The 15,102-nt window shown below is 45.8% G+C and overlaps 1 long non-coding RNA gene across 2 annotated transcripts in view; it reads right to left on the minus strand.

Moving 5' to 3' along the window:
* Positions 1 to 6,708: 6,708 nt before the first annotated feature.
* LOC119701742 overlaps positions 6,709 to 15,102 on the minus strand; it is a 52,521-nt gene continuing 44,127 nt past the window's right edge. Inside the window, exons 4-5 of one of the 2 annotated variants that reach the window (XR_005257159.1) lie at positions 7,242 to 8,055; positions 6,709 to 7,007 (exon numbers count right to left, since the gene is read on the minus strand). This is a non-coding gene — a long non-coding RNA (uncharacterized LOC119701742). Of the gene's footprint in view, positions 7,008 to 7,044; positions 8,056 to 15,102 lie in introns of those variants that run through there. The other variant, XR_005257158.1, reaches the window with a different exon arrangement.

The raw sequence follows: 15,102 nt of genomic DNA on the forward strand, positions 1-15,102 counted from the left end.
GGCCTGCATGGACTACTCTCCTGAACCTCCTCCCAGAGGGAAGGCCCCACTGTGGTGAGGAGAGTGGGAACAAACTGCTCTCTGTAAAAGAAGTGCCTTCATCTTTGTGTAGTCTGTTGATAGACTGCCTGACTTCAAACAGCCACAGCATGTCTGGGGCACCTGCAGCCATTTCAGATGTGGGGTACTGAGTCACACAGCAAACACAGATGAAAAGGGGATCAAGAAAAAAATTTCTGCGCAGATAGAGTAGAGCTGAGGGCCCCATGTATTAATAAAATGGCTGCTAGCCAGGGAGACTTCTGAGTCTTGAACATTGCCTCGCTGCCTGCGGCTGGGGAATGATTGCAGCAGGCAATGCTCAGCCAGGACCCCCCAACAGATTTTATTTATGCATGTCTGCTTTCATCTCCCCCTTGTACACAATAGCCTAAACATTGTCTCCATCCTGAACCATACAACTTGCATATTTGCAAACATCTCTTCATCTTAAGACCACAGACAGACAGATTGGTCTTGGGTCATTAAATTCTGTCTTTTGTATGAAGTCTATTGTATGAACCAACTACCATATAATCCTCCCTGATTTTTATTTTCTTCAAAGAACAAATGAAAAACTGGTTTTGGTGTCAACAAACAATCCCAGAATCTGATTTCTTGACTGTTTAGGAAACTCATGCATATCCTTTTGTCTTGGGCAAGTATTCTTCATAGCTAACCAGCACATGCTTTTTCCTTTTCTGTTAATTTAAGCACAGAAACCCTTGCTTGGCTGGCCCCCTGCCCTTCCCTGATGCACAGACTCCCAATAGCTGCAGCACCCTGTACTTAGAGAACTCCTCCACATCGGAGTGGCTGATCCCCTTAACCCAGCTGAGCACGTTAACCTCTCTGAGAAGTTCATCCTTCTGAAATCAATAAACTGAGCTGCAAGGACAGCTTTATTTACTCTTCAATTTCATTTAAAAATTAATCAACTCATGGTCCATTCTACAACTTTCTAGTTTCTTCACCAAAAAGAAACAGTACCAAAGCTGACTGAAGGCAGAAGAACAATCTGAAGAAATAATTCATCAGCCATTACTGCTAACAGTTTATTATAATTTTTCAATCTATACCTGAGAAATCAAAGCCACCACAACCTCAGTGCTAGAAACTCATAGCCAAAACTATTTTACCAACACATGTCCTGTTTTAACCTGTGTTATCCTTACCAGATTCTTCACCAAAATACAGCAATATTTCTGTATACACAGACATGATTATAGTCCATCTCTGCCTTTCCTGAGTAAGCAATCACATTCAACAGTATTTATGTTTCACCCTCCTTTCTTTTACCCCGAGATGCCCACTTTTGCAACTGGTATGATTAATTCAAGCTCCTACATTTTTTTGCAGACTCACTACATTTTACATAGGTATATTTCAGCTGTCTCTAGCTGATCCAACTCCATATCCCAAACAGATCAGGCACTATTTTACTACATATCACCCATGCAAATAAGCATCAGTCCTTTCTTTCTCTCCTCTACCTCCTGACACATATCCATTACCATATGCTTATTTACCTGATTTTCTTTCCTGAAACTACAGATATTCTGCTCTGTCTCCAGCACCCCAGTTTCTCTGTGTTCGTGTTCCTTCTTTAGCACCATTCTTCAGCACTCATTGTGGGTTACACTTCTCATGGGGGCTAGTTGCTCCTCTCTACTGACATCTCTTTTGTTTCCATTTCTTCCACTTCTTCAGCAGAGCCAGCTTTTATTTTTGGGTCTCCTCCACTAGCAATCACTTTCCCCCATAATCACACGAGTACAGGTCCTTCACCCAAGGTGCACACCTTCCCTTTGTAGTCTCCTGCTTGCTTGGAGAACTCCATCACACTGGCAACCTCACTGCCTCTCTAACACATCAGCTGAAGACAATTGTCCCAGCTGCAGCTCCAGCCTACAAATCATCTCTCCCACGCACACCAGCTGTTCCAGGTCTACATGGCCTCTGCCAGAGACCTTTAGTAGGATGATGTCCATCCACAGTACCTTCCTCCAGTTACACCTCTGTGCTTCACCAGCCTTTCAATTGTCCCAATAACCATTACCTTCCTCTCTTGAAAACAGAGAGGTACAGCCACATCATCCTCTTCCTCAACTACTACTCCCATAGCCACAAACCCTCAATGACCCCTGGCTAGTCCGTGGTGAAAAACGTTAGTGTGGGTTAGCTTCGCCACTTAAATAAGCTCATTTCAGGAGCAAAAGTAGTCCCTCGCTAGTAAGGCTGCTGGCCCTCTGCAAAGACTTGGCAAACAGACCTGTGACAATCCTGTCTAACCCCCTAAACTAGGATGGTCTCCTTGTTCCCAAGAGCAAACACCACACAGGCTTCTTCCCAAACATTACACCACTTCCTAACCCACTCGTTGGCTCCCATGGGCTGGAGATCTTTCTACCTCCAGCTGCCACAGAAAAGGCAAGCAAAGCTGAAGTCTGCTGGGATGATATTTGGGAATTTTCAGACCTTTTTCACAAGGAAGTGTCTCTGTTTCACAAGGTGCTCCACAGGCCCCTTGGGCTTGGGGCAGGGAGTGAAGGGTTCAGAGAGGTGGCAGTACCCTCTGTGACAGGGACACCTCTTCTCTGGGCAAGCAGGCACAAGTTTCAGAGCTTTTCAGCCTTCAGAGCTGCCCCTGTGAATGAATGAGGACAAGTGACACCAGCTCTGCTTCCACTACCAGCTGCTGTCTGCAGACTACAGAACACCACCATCCACCATGATCACCAGCTCAGACCCCCTCCATCATCCAGCAGCTCAGAATTAGACTGATTTTCTTATTTACAGAGGTGAAGGAAAATGACTGTTTCCAGCTCCATGGTGTTCTTGACTCATATTCAGAATTCAATACTATCATCACAGTCAGTACTTATTTTTCTAGCATCATCACACAGAAAAGGAGAAAGTGATACTCTGGCTCCAGGTTCCTGGCATGGCTCTCCACTGTCAACAGCCTCTTCTCAAAATTTGGTTGAGAGTGGATGGGCACTTAGACAGCCCCAGTGAAGAAGTAACCACTGAGTTCCTTGCTGAATGAAGACCCAGAAAGGAATGAGAGGGGAAAAATTATGGGATTAAGAAAAACTCTGCAGTACAAAGATTTATGTGTTGGTCCATTCTATAGAAATATTTCATTTCAATTAATTCCAGAATCTTGCATTTCTGAATGCTGTAAAAGAATGAAAGAAGTACATGAGAAGCAGGGGGAAAAAGAGACAACACAAGTGAAATACTGAATGAATGGAACAAGTGAAAGAAAGAACCAGAAATTATGAAAACATCTCAAAAGAGAGCAGCCTCTCAATGCATCACAAAAAATAGATTTTTTAGGATTTTCTTTAAAGGATTGCAGATCAGAGTGAATGTAAGAGCTAACAAAAGCAAGCAGTTTTAGGAGGAAGTTCACTATACTCTTACACTCAATTAGGTGCACAGAAAAAGTCAGCTTCTCCACTGATTTTTCTCAATTGACTCTTATGAAACTACTAATTTGCACTGCATTGAGATTACAACTGACCCTATATCTACCTACTCTTCCTTATGGCAGAGGACTCAGAACAAAGCTCTGTTGAAGTCAGTGGATATCTGCAGCTATGCATTTACACAGGTGCCCAGCCCAAGGCTTTCCCCCTGTATCTGGAAAGCTTCAAAAATGTGCCACTGTTGATAGTGAATGGGTAATGTGAGGAAATTTCCCCTTTTCTGGTATGGCTGGGCTTTGCCTCTTCTCTACATCTGGGTAATTGCATTTCAAGTGGAGGCTTTCTAGCCAGCAAAAAGAGGCCCTGCAAAATGAGTTAAAGGAAACCACAAGTTTGGCATCAGAGCCAGCATCATTCTCTGAATCCTCGTGCCGAGCCTGGCTGTCTGAAAAGCTCTGCTTGAAAAGGAACACAAGATTTTTTTGCACGTGTGTGACAACAGCTGTAAATATTTCCCTTTGGTATATCACGTGCACACAAATCCATCTCCACTGACCCCCAGATATGTGAAAATATAAGCCATGATAATAGATTCAACAAACACTGAAGAAAGTGTGCAAGTCAGAGTAGCTCCTTGTGAGGACATGCGCCCATTTTACACACAAAGCTTTCACCTCAGACACAACTGGCCATCCAAACAGTGAGCACAGATGCAGCAGATGCAGCACAGTGTCCACAGATCCAGCCTGTGGACATCAGGCTGGATCCTGTCCTTGTGAACTCTGTTGCAGCATAACTCATGCTGCCCAAGTGGAGCTTTCATTCTTCTGAATGTCAGAGGGGTTCACAAAGGAGGCAGCTGCTACTGCCATAGGAAAAGACTTCAGCTTCCACCTCTAACAATGGAGTCTTGTCCTTTCAGTTCCATAGGCTCCAGGTTCAGTTCCCACAGATGATCCACCCAGAGTGGTTGTCAGAGCAACCCTGGCCTTAGAGGTAAAGACTTACTGGAAATGACTTTAATAATTTGAGCTCACTCAGGAGAGCTGTCCAAAGTTGTGCATGTACAACCCTCTTCAAGAGCGGAGTCAAACGATCTGAAATCCCACCTGGCCACCCATCTACACAAGCCTTTACACAGAGCAGCCACACAACCAAATTGTGTGTGATGAAGCAGGAAATCTTTCCTTGGCACCTTCTGCATCCTTCCTCCCCGCTTTCTTTACTTCTGAGGGAACATCGTGGTGGTGGAACCTGCCAGCCCAGCAACATTGACATTTTGTGTTTATCCACACCCAGGGGAGCTGGCACATGTGACCCTCTTCTACCAGCATCCAGCCTGTCTGAGTGGGTACAATCTCTAGGACAGGCTGGCCATTCAACTACCTCGAAAATAATGGAAGGAACTTCATGAGACAAACCAAGCCAACTCAGGAAACAAACATCGACAAAACCAAAGAGCCTGGGGTTAAAAATCATTTCAAAACCTTGCTAGTGCTAAGCACACTGTGTATTTAGAGTGTGTTTTAATCACGTAACTGATCAGTCCAGTGTAACATACACCACATGTTAAGATAGATGCAGCAGATATAAACCCAGTCTGATTTCATACATTAAAAATGCATACATGCAAACAGAAATACATTGAATGCATTTCATACAAAGCATTTCTTATTATTTTAAATACATATCTCAATTGTTTTGCCCAGTTTGGAGCCCACTTGAATATTCTAGGGTTGTCCCAAATCTTGTAAGGATCAAGAGCTCACTGACTTCAGTGGGTGTTGGGCCAAATCCTGCAAGTTCAAAATTCCTTTAAGGAGCAGTGTTTCAGTGTGCTGGGTTTGCATTCCGTACAGAATACACCATCCTTACAGCTACAGCACACAGCTAAAACATAAAGTTATAGCTGAACTGCCACAAGCATGGACTCAGAAATTTAGCAGCAAGAATGATGAGTAAGTCAAAAATACTGTATATCCACTGTCCACCTCTGCCAAGGCTCCTGTGAAGCATCACCAGCAAATATTCAGTGAGTGTGTTTTGGCCTCTTCTTACCCACTTGAGTCATTAATCATTCATCTTAATATCTCTGTGTTATTTTGTGTTCCTCCCCCACCCGCAGCGCCTGTGTGTTTGTGGTATCCATCTGCTGTTCCTAACCGTGCACTTGGACTGCAGGATCTCTGAGGAGAGGGCCATTTACTCATGACATGTGCACAACACCTCACGCACTTTAGCCTCAGCCACCAGCTGAGACCTCACATTATGCCTGGCCACAAACCAGACTAAGTCATGATAATTTTGAGATACACCAGGCATGCCCAGACACAAACCTGCACATGTACAAGTCCACTGGAGGCAGGCACACAGGTGCCACCCAATATCAGGGGAAGGAGGAAAGAGAGGGGCAAGATGAAAAGCTTTTGAGTGTGAAATTTTAGCTGGAACTATCTTTTGCCTGCTCACCCCCTCTAGCTGCAGCCCACAGCCTCGCAGCACCACACAGTGCAGGAGCCTCTCGCCACACTTGCAACACAGGTGCCCAGGGCACGAGGACACCTCTCTTGAATTCAACCATGTCGCATTGTGCATAACGGAGAGGAACATCTGAGGTGCTCTGGGGTCTGGTGCCAAGCACACCCACACTTGCATAGACTTCCACAGGAGCAGGGTTAAGGAAATGTGTGCTTTTGCAAAGCTCACCATGGGCACTGGTGCATGGAAGGAAACAGCAATGTCAGTGAGACTGAATAAGTCTTCCCTGGCTTTAAGCTACTTCTCATTTCATAGCTTCCTTTTTTTTTTTTTTTTTTTTTTTTTTTTTTTGTTGTTGTTGTTGGATATAGTAAGAAATGGCTTGAAATGTTACTGAAATGTATTTTCATGGAATCTGTACCTGAAATGGAACATTTTGCTGAACCTGGTCTGGAATGCGTGATTAGACAAAACTAAGTTGTCCTTTCCACAACTAGTTGTCCCCCACTAATCCCATTTTCTTTTACATTTTGCTAGCCAAGATGCATGTCTCCCGATTTCCCATATTCACTGATACATAAATATCAAAGCAGGCAAAGAAAAAGTGATCTTTTTCCCTTTTTTGTACTGCAGATCAAACTAAAGCTCACCCATATGTCCTCTTCCAGATCCCAAGACTTAAGCCTGGTCTCATATTTCAAGCAAAGACAAGCAGAGTCCAGGAGACACAGAGCATCCACAAGATTTAAGCCCTTTTGCAAACCCACGTGGACTGAGGAGAAGACATCCCCAGAGCTAGGGCTAGGTGTGCCAGCTCCCTCCAAAATCCTGTGCTCTAACACCAGCCTTATCTGGAATGTGCATGCTCAGAGCTGGTGGGAGAGGCTGTGATTCTGCAATTCAGCAAGCACTTCCAGCTCAGCCTGATGGGTCTTCTCCCAGAAGAGAATGTTGAGACATTCTCCATCACTTGTGGCACCATGTCCCATGATGAAAAAGATGACTGGAGGGTCAGTTGGAATGGACAAGGAATTGGTTGTTCCATGAACTGACTCCCTGCATGTTTTGGGAACAAACAGAAGACTTTACTTGGAAGAGCTGTCATTCTTCTGCCAACACTGAAGATGGACCCAGGGACTTAGGGGGGAATAAAAAAAGGTCAGGACAAGGCCTATACAATGGGTATGTCTGGTACACTGCTAATGACTATCATCTGGGTGAAACAACGGTAGGATGAGAAACTATTTCTTAGTGTACACAGAGCAAAGAAAGCCCCTTAAGCAAACATACCAGTAGAACAATTAGGTGGTTAATCACAACGTTGGCCACGAGAGGTTTTCTCCATTTTTTCACTTCAAAGGAGCTGTGATTAATAAACAGTGTTAATCTTCTGGAGAGATGAGTCAGCCCCCTGCCCACGCTGGGTTATCCTCACAGTGCTGCTGCTGTTCAGAGCATGAGAGTGCTTCCTGGGGAGAAGAAATGCTTCATTTAGCTCACAGGGCTCCACACCAGATCACACAGTACTGAACTCCATGGCCTTTCTTCTAGCATTCCTGGGAAGGCATCATGCCTGTGGATGGGGAAGCACATCTGACTCCTCCTACACAGAGAGAGTATTCTCCAATTCCAGGTGAAGATAACAGAGGAAAAGCCCCTGGATGGATCAGAGGCACTATGGTAAAGTTCAGAGATTTTGGAATCTCTGTTCAGCTTTGTTGCAGGGCAGGAGTAGGTTGAAAGGCATCAGCAGTCACCGTTGAGTCCATGGGATGAATCCACCACTTCCTGCTTCTTATCCAGGTCAGTCAAGGATGTATGTGTGTTGGGTGACCAGAGCAGACCAGAAAATGGAGACCATCCCGCCTTTGTTCATCACTAGCCCTGAAGAAATGCTCCCAGACCCAGAAGGAGGCAAGCTCAAGCAGTTGTGCATGAAGGGAACTTTGCACAAGTCCTGCCTAACTCCAGAGAGGGAAAGGTCCAATCACAGGTGTGCTGTGATCACGAAAGAGGTCCCATTCTTCCTTCCACCATGAGGAGCATATGCTGGTCCATAGTCAGTATCAATCTCTGTCTTTCTCTCAAGGAAAGGGGGATGTATCTGTGGGGAGAATGACACCAGAAGCTCAGGCAACAGCAGCAGCAGACAAACACAGTGTTGCTGTTACCTGTCTCAGGACACACGCCAAAGAGCTGAGGAGAAGAGCTGAGAAAAAGGAAGCCCAAGCAGACCGACAAGTCAGTGAGTGTTTCTCTACCAATTTAACAACAGGCAGGCATCCTACAAGGTGAGATCTTCCCCCCTCCCCCCCCAATACAGCCTTTGCTTCATGTTCTCACACAAGCAATAGATACAGAATCTCCTGCTTTGGTTTGGTGAGCTACATCACCGGTCCGCACCTTTGCAGTGTCTTTGTAAAGCTACTTCTGCATGCACCAGCCACTGCGCCAAAGGCACTGCCACCAAGGTGACACACCCTTCTCAGTTCTGTTCCGGCACTGTCTGTCCTCAGGTGGTCCCACCTGGTCTGAGCTGTCCTACAGGGCGCTGCCAACAAACCAGGTCATCATCCACTCCGTCTCACCGTGGAACTGTCACCACCAGTGGAGAAGCACCAGTTCACACCAGCTGCAATACTTGCCTGAGGTTCCAATGCACTCTGACCCTCTTGCTACCCACAATAACTGTGAGATAGACATTAGGTCTGCCACAAATTTCCTCCCTGCCTCTGCTGTGAGGGCCCTCAGCTCCTCAGGGCATCACTGCCTGGAGTGCACTTGCTGAGCAGTACACTCCAAAGGACATTGCACTGCAATGGCACTTGTTCCCTTCAGCTGGTCTCATTCTCTTCCCAGGGCTTTTCTTTCTCTGCTGCATCTCCAGGAGGGAAGGAGCAGCCACAGAAGAGCTGGCTCTGCTCAGCAGGGCCTCTGCTCATTTCCTGAGCACTTTTGACGCGTTCCGTTTGTGACCAAGGTTGGGCTGGGATCCCAGCTGATATTTTAACTTCAGCCACTGTAAATAATTCCCTCACATGCACTCTGCCTGAATTTTGGCACTTCTGCTTGTGTACAGTATTTTTAATTTTTTTTAAAGTTTCTTAGCGTTCTCTGTGTCAGCTGTAAAGAAGAATACAGCATATTGGTGAAACTGCCTGATCCTTGGTGAAGTCTAGAGACACCAGATTGGTTTGACAATTCCATGCACAAAAACAATCACATTCTCTACTTAACAAGAGACAGATAAAGTGTTGTGCCATGTTCTTAGAGATGTTTACAGGACAGAGAATACTGGAACAACCACATGGCTTCAAACCAGGGAGAGATCAACATGAGGAACCTTGTTTCAGCAGTCATCAAGACCAGAAACTAAGCAGTCTGTAAACAAAAAGGGATGTAAAAATCCTGTTGTGGGAGTCAATAAGAAATTTTACCCTCTCAGGCTGCTTATATCTAAGTCTTCTCAGAGTTGACTTATGCCTTAAGACATCAGAATTCCTCACTGAGCCTTGCAAAGCACTTAATAAGTATTTATTTAGCTTATGCTTATTTTTACATATGCAGCCAGCTCCAATGGGAAAATTAGTGTGTTAAAAGTTTATCAATTCATTGCTAAGAAATCATCCACTCTGGATTCTGCTTAACAAGTGAGAGAGATCTTGCACTTTCCTCTGTGTTTTTGTTTTTATCATGCCTGTGATAGATGAGAATGAATCCTCTCATACAAAGCACAGATGGATACAGACCACCTGGTCTCAGCCTTTAGGCTCCCCCACGGTGCAGGTGACAACACTGGGGAACACAGCACTGAAGAGGTTAACAGGCATTAGCCTTCCCCTCACAACCACCTTCCTGGCCATCAAAAGGAGGATTAGATTCTCTGGAAACAAGGATTCCACAGCAAAAAGCAAATCAGAAGTGCTGCACATGCCTTTCATTGGGTATCATCCATCCCACTGCCTTAACCTTTCATCAGGGGTCCTTTCACAGCATATAAGAGTTGTGCAGACATCTGAGGCCTCCTTCCAGGCTCTCCCTTCTCCTGGGGCTTGATCTGAGGGCAAAGAGTGGAAATTCAAAACAAACAGTAAACAAAACCAAGCTCTCCTAAGTGTAAGCCACACATTTGTTTGGAAGATTCTTGGCTAATTTTCCTCGCTGTTTCCTGCTCACTCTGAAATCTCTTTTTCTTTCCTTTTTTTTTTTTTTTCCTTCCCTGACTTGGTTACAAGAAAAACAAAGGGAAGTGGGGAAACCCAGAAAAACATTAAAGGAAAAAAATATATATATACTCCCTCAAGAATCTCTTGTCCTATGTCAGGGGCCTGCCCAGCTCTGTAACTGTAGAGTTAATGGACACGTCAGAGTAGTATTTTCTCCTCTCCTTGTCCATCAGGTGGCAAAACCCTTCAAACATTTCTGCTTCTTCCAGACTGAGTAGGTAGATCTGTTTATGGATGGCCCAAGCCTAAGCCCCAAACATCTGTAGGGCTTGGCTCCAAGTCAAGATCTAAACTGAGCTATCCTCGAAACTCCAGTTTTGTCTGGCCCCAAAGTTGTTGGCCATCTGCAGAGTGGAAATATGAGTGGAAACCTGTCATCACAAGATGGGGGGAATTGGAGTGAATTGTAGGCAGGCTACTTTAAGCTCTTCAGGATTGTTCTCAACTGGCAGAAAACTAGCTTAGCTGCAAGAATCAGTAAAACCACATTGGGTTCACATCACCAAAGATTCTAGCCTGCTTCAGAAGAATTCATGGCATTCCAGGGTCTAATGGACAGCTGAGAGAAAACTTGCTATTTATAAAAATTCAGCAGTTTTATGCTTTCAGGTTAGAGTGGGAGGATATTCCTGGTACCCACGAGAGAGCTCCAGGAAGGCCTCAACAAGCTCAAATTCCTGACACCTGCACCAGGCACATCATCTGGGCACTCAACCCCTGCTGTGCTCACTGTGTCCCCAGCAGAGAACAAATAGGTTCTCTTCCCCAGAAACTGAAAAACCATATTTACGGGACATTTCTTTGTACATCACAAAGAAGCAAAGAAATACAGAACCCCCTCCTCTTGTATCAGCAGCATGACTCGAGGATCTGTCAAACAGTCCATGTCCATGATATTGAACCATTTCCTTAAGGGGGTTTTAGAGGGGAAAGGAAGGCTTTTGAGGCAGCTATTTTTAAGCCAGGACAGTGCAAATCACATTGTGTTACTTCCAGTTTCAGTCAAAGGTCAAAGCATTTTGGTGTCACCCTTTTCATATCTCCTAAAGCTTGTACTGTCCCAGGTGAAGCTGTCACAACATTCATGTCTCCTAACCCACCTTTTTCCATGATGGGAAGGATTATTTGAATGAGGATTCTCTGACACTAAAGAAAATCTCTAAGGTCTGACTTCCTTAACATAAATAAACAACAAACAATAAAGCTACTAACTATACAAGGTGACTCTCCATTAATGCCACAGTTGTTTGCACAGTTAAGACATAATTAATGTACAGAGTCAGGAAGAAAGGTGCCTGTCATTGAGCTGTCATTGAAGTGAAAGCACAGAGGCAGCAGTGTTGAAAATTAAAGGGAATAGAGTGTGCAATGATTTTTTTCCAGGGGTGAAGGGCAAGCCAGCAACATATCAATGCCACTCTCACAGGCCTTCCTGGATGTCCTTTACTACATATTTCTGTGTCAATAGCTTCTTTCAAGGTTTGGTCACCAACAAAGAAGAGCAACTGTTTGGTCTGCCTTGGCATTCTATTGCTCATGGGCTCTGGAGGAGAGTCCTAACTGAGATCTTTTAAGTACCTAAGCCTAGCAGAAGTTATCATAAGCTGTTTTTCATTACCCCTGATTCATCAGCAGGGAAACTGAGGCAGCAGGAGGTCATATACAACGCAGTGGTAGATGAGAAGAGAATGGCTTGCCCCAGACTTCCAGCCGTTTGGCTTTGCCTACCAGACAATGTTGGATCCTGGGTAAATAATGGAGCTGTCACACCCAAATGTTATTTTTAAACTGCGGGTATTGGGTTTGGCACAAACTCCAGCAAAGCACAGCATGACCAAGGGAGTCCTGAGGAACAAGTGCCCTGCACAGATGGAGCTGCTTTGGGGAAACCTTGTTGTTGTGCTACATTTATGCAATCAGCTGAATGGGAGCCCAGGCCCCAACCTGTCAGCAGCACCAGAGCCCAGGGAGAGCCCAAACGGGAAGGACGTGGCAGGACAGAGCAGTTGGCTCCACCAGCCACCACCTCCTCCACCCTGGTGCCCTGGCCCAGGCCGCGCCAGGCAAATCCATAGGGGGGCAGCAAACCCTTTGCAGTCATGGGACTACATTCCCAAAATGATCCTCTTCCACGCTCGGTCCCTGTGCAGCTGGAGGGCCCCCCACACACAGCGCCCTTTGGAAGGGCAGCATGGACTCTGCAAGCTCGGGGGAAGGAAGATGGGCCTCCAAAGTGTCTTTGAACTGGGCATGGGTGGCCAGCTCAGCTCAGCAACCCAGTTAGGGGGGCATGACTTGTGCCTGAGCCCATCAGTAGGGCTGGCAGGGCTCTGGAAAAGCAGACAACACACAGCTAATTTCAGGTTTTATAGGAAAACCTACACTTCCATCTAAGACTGCCAGAACCTTTTTGTGGGTCAATGGATGCAGACTCGCTTTAGAGATTTGGGGCATGCAGGGTCCAAGGTGCTTGAAGCTTTTACAATGGCACTGGTATGTAACAGCACAGGGACAGCCACGCTGGCTCAGCACAGAGGACCCTCTAGCTGCATATCCAGCTTCCATGGTGGTCAACAACAGGAATGGAGGAAAGACCATAAGAAAAAAAAAAAAGCACTCATGGACTTCCTCCACACCCAGGATGCTCCCCTGCCTCTAGAGGTACACAACTTCAGTCAAATTTCTGGTACCCCATGTCCTCATGCTCCCCTCTCACAGCTGCAACTTTAGCACAAAGTAATCCTGAGTTTAGGAAAGGGGCCAGAACTTACATTTAGTCTGTTCATGTAGACAGAGCTCAGATGCAGGAGCAGGCAAAATTGTACCCCAATGAGCACAAACCCCTTGTCAATTATAACTAATTAGCCCTTTAGTGACCTTGAATCTCAGGGCACCAACTTTGCTTTGAAATCCACACTAGCTCTGCACCCCCCCCCTCTCTCAGATTTCTGGTCAAGCATCTCTAAAAACTTACATTCATGCTATACTCAGTCACCCAACAAACTGAGAGACCAATTTGCTCTCGGGACAGGTCAGGGAGAACAGACTAGAAAGGCACACAGGTGACTTACCCAATATCCCACAGGCAGCCAGTGGTGAAGCTGGGATTAGCTCAAGCCTTTTCCACTTCTCCCCTCCCAAGCTCCAGCCCTTTCCTGCTTGGTGTTGCATTCTCCACCCAGCTGTCTTTACTGAACAGTGCCTTTTAGGCAGCTGTCAGGTTTGGATGAGTGTCTCCACTCCATCAAATGGGCTGTCCCCCTTTGTGCTGTTAACCCTGATTTCCCACTGGAATGAACAAAGAAAAACAAGACAGATAGCTCCATGACAGCTGGATAGGAGTTCACCTCTCCCTGTCCCTACTGGAGACAATTTTCTCCTCCTATTCCCCTCCCCACTAACAGCTTTTCTAGAGACCCTTTTGTCTTCAGCTCCCTCCAGAAAAAAAAAGATAAAAACATTCCTTATTTTCCCTCTGTCCTAAAAAGAGAGTCGGGACTTCCAGGTCCTAATTCCTCCAACAGCCCTAGAGAGTGGAGGACAGGTGACAAACAGGTCAGCCCTTGTTTCTACTTTCCTCCTTAAAGAGAAAAAAATAAAAAACTTTGAAAATCAGTTCTATACATTCCTTTAATGTGCTCCATCTTAACACAGACATTTCGCCTTCCTCAGCCCCTGAGCACCCTCTGCTTGTCTCCACTAATAAAATCCCAGACTAAACAACTCCATCCCTCTTTCAGTGGCTCACCTGCCTGCCCTGGCTACTGCCTGCCTGAGCTCAGGGAAGAGACACCAGTTGCTAAGCTCTACACAGCTCCCAGAGGAGAGGGGGGAACAAAAAAAAGAATCCTGGGAAGTGAAAAGAAAGGAAAGGGAGAGGATTTGGTAGCAGGTTAAGAAATGGACATGCAGGTGCAGGGAGATGCAGCCCTAACAGAAGAGGGCCTTATAAAAAGACCTCAACCATGCTGGCTTTTAGCAGGGGGGTACCTGCCATCCTCAGATTTATGTCAACATCTCTGCAGCAGTAACCTATCCAGCCACACCTCCTTCTCCCTTTTACCTTACAACAGCACAGCATCCTTCCCTCAGGATCCCAAACAGTGAGGTTTAAAAAGCCTTCTGTCAGGCCCAGCTGTCAAATGCCCTGGACAAATGTAGAAACAGAGGGGAGACTGCCTGATCCCAGCACAAACCTCCGTGATCAGTGCTGCAGTGTGTCAGACTAAATGATCAGACTTGGTGATCACTTCTGGCCATGAGGATGAGCACTGAGGGAGATGATGGGAATCCATGAGAAAGCCCGCAAAGCATTTGCCTGAAGATACCTGACTTGCAATTCTCCAAAACTTCACAAGCAGAAAACTGCCCTGAGAAATACTCAAACAACCAACCCTAAGCTCTGAAGTTTAAATAGCTAAAGTAGGGCTAGATAAAATTTTCCCTGATGTTACTCCCTGTGGTGGAGAATAAGGTTAGCTACCTGGTGGATGGAGGAGAAAACAGGCTCCAGAACTCAACTGTGACAAAACCTGGGGTTGGATCCAAGAGGAGGGCTGTACAGAGTCCTCTGCAGGAAAGGAGGTTTTATCAAGGTCTTTTCTGTCTGCTCAGAAGCTGGTTTTGATTAAAGAAAGAATCGCCACCAGCTCCCTTGCCTTACCCCAGTAACACATAACATACCATCCCTGTTTCTTTCCCTGCCAGTTTGCTGTAATAAAAAGCAGAATTGTGCCTGAAAAGCATGTTGCTCAAAGATGGCCCCGCCAAGCAGTCCAAAAGATGCACTCGCCAGCAGCCAGTCAGACACACGCATACCCAAATCCTCGCTCGCCTGTAAACAAGACAGATCGCTTCCTCAGCTGCTCCATAGGAATTTCAAGCTGCTGTAGGAGAAACCTCTCTCCTCCTGGGTTTTTCTGCTG

The sequence above is a fragment of the Motacilla alba genome, chromosome 5 (genome assembly GCF_015832195.1).
Source record: "Motacilla alba alba isolate MOTALB_02 chromosome 5, Motacilla_alba_V1.0_pri, whole genome shotgun sequence".
Classification (NCBI taxonomy): domain Eukaryota; kingdom Metazoa; phylum Chordata; class Aves; order Passeriformes; family Motacillidae; genus Motacilla; species Motacilla alba.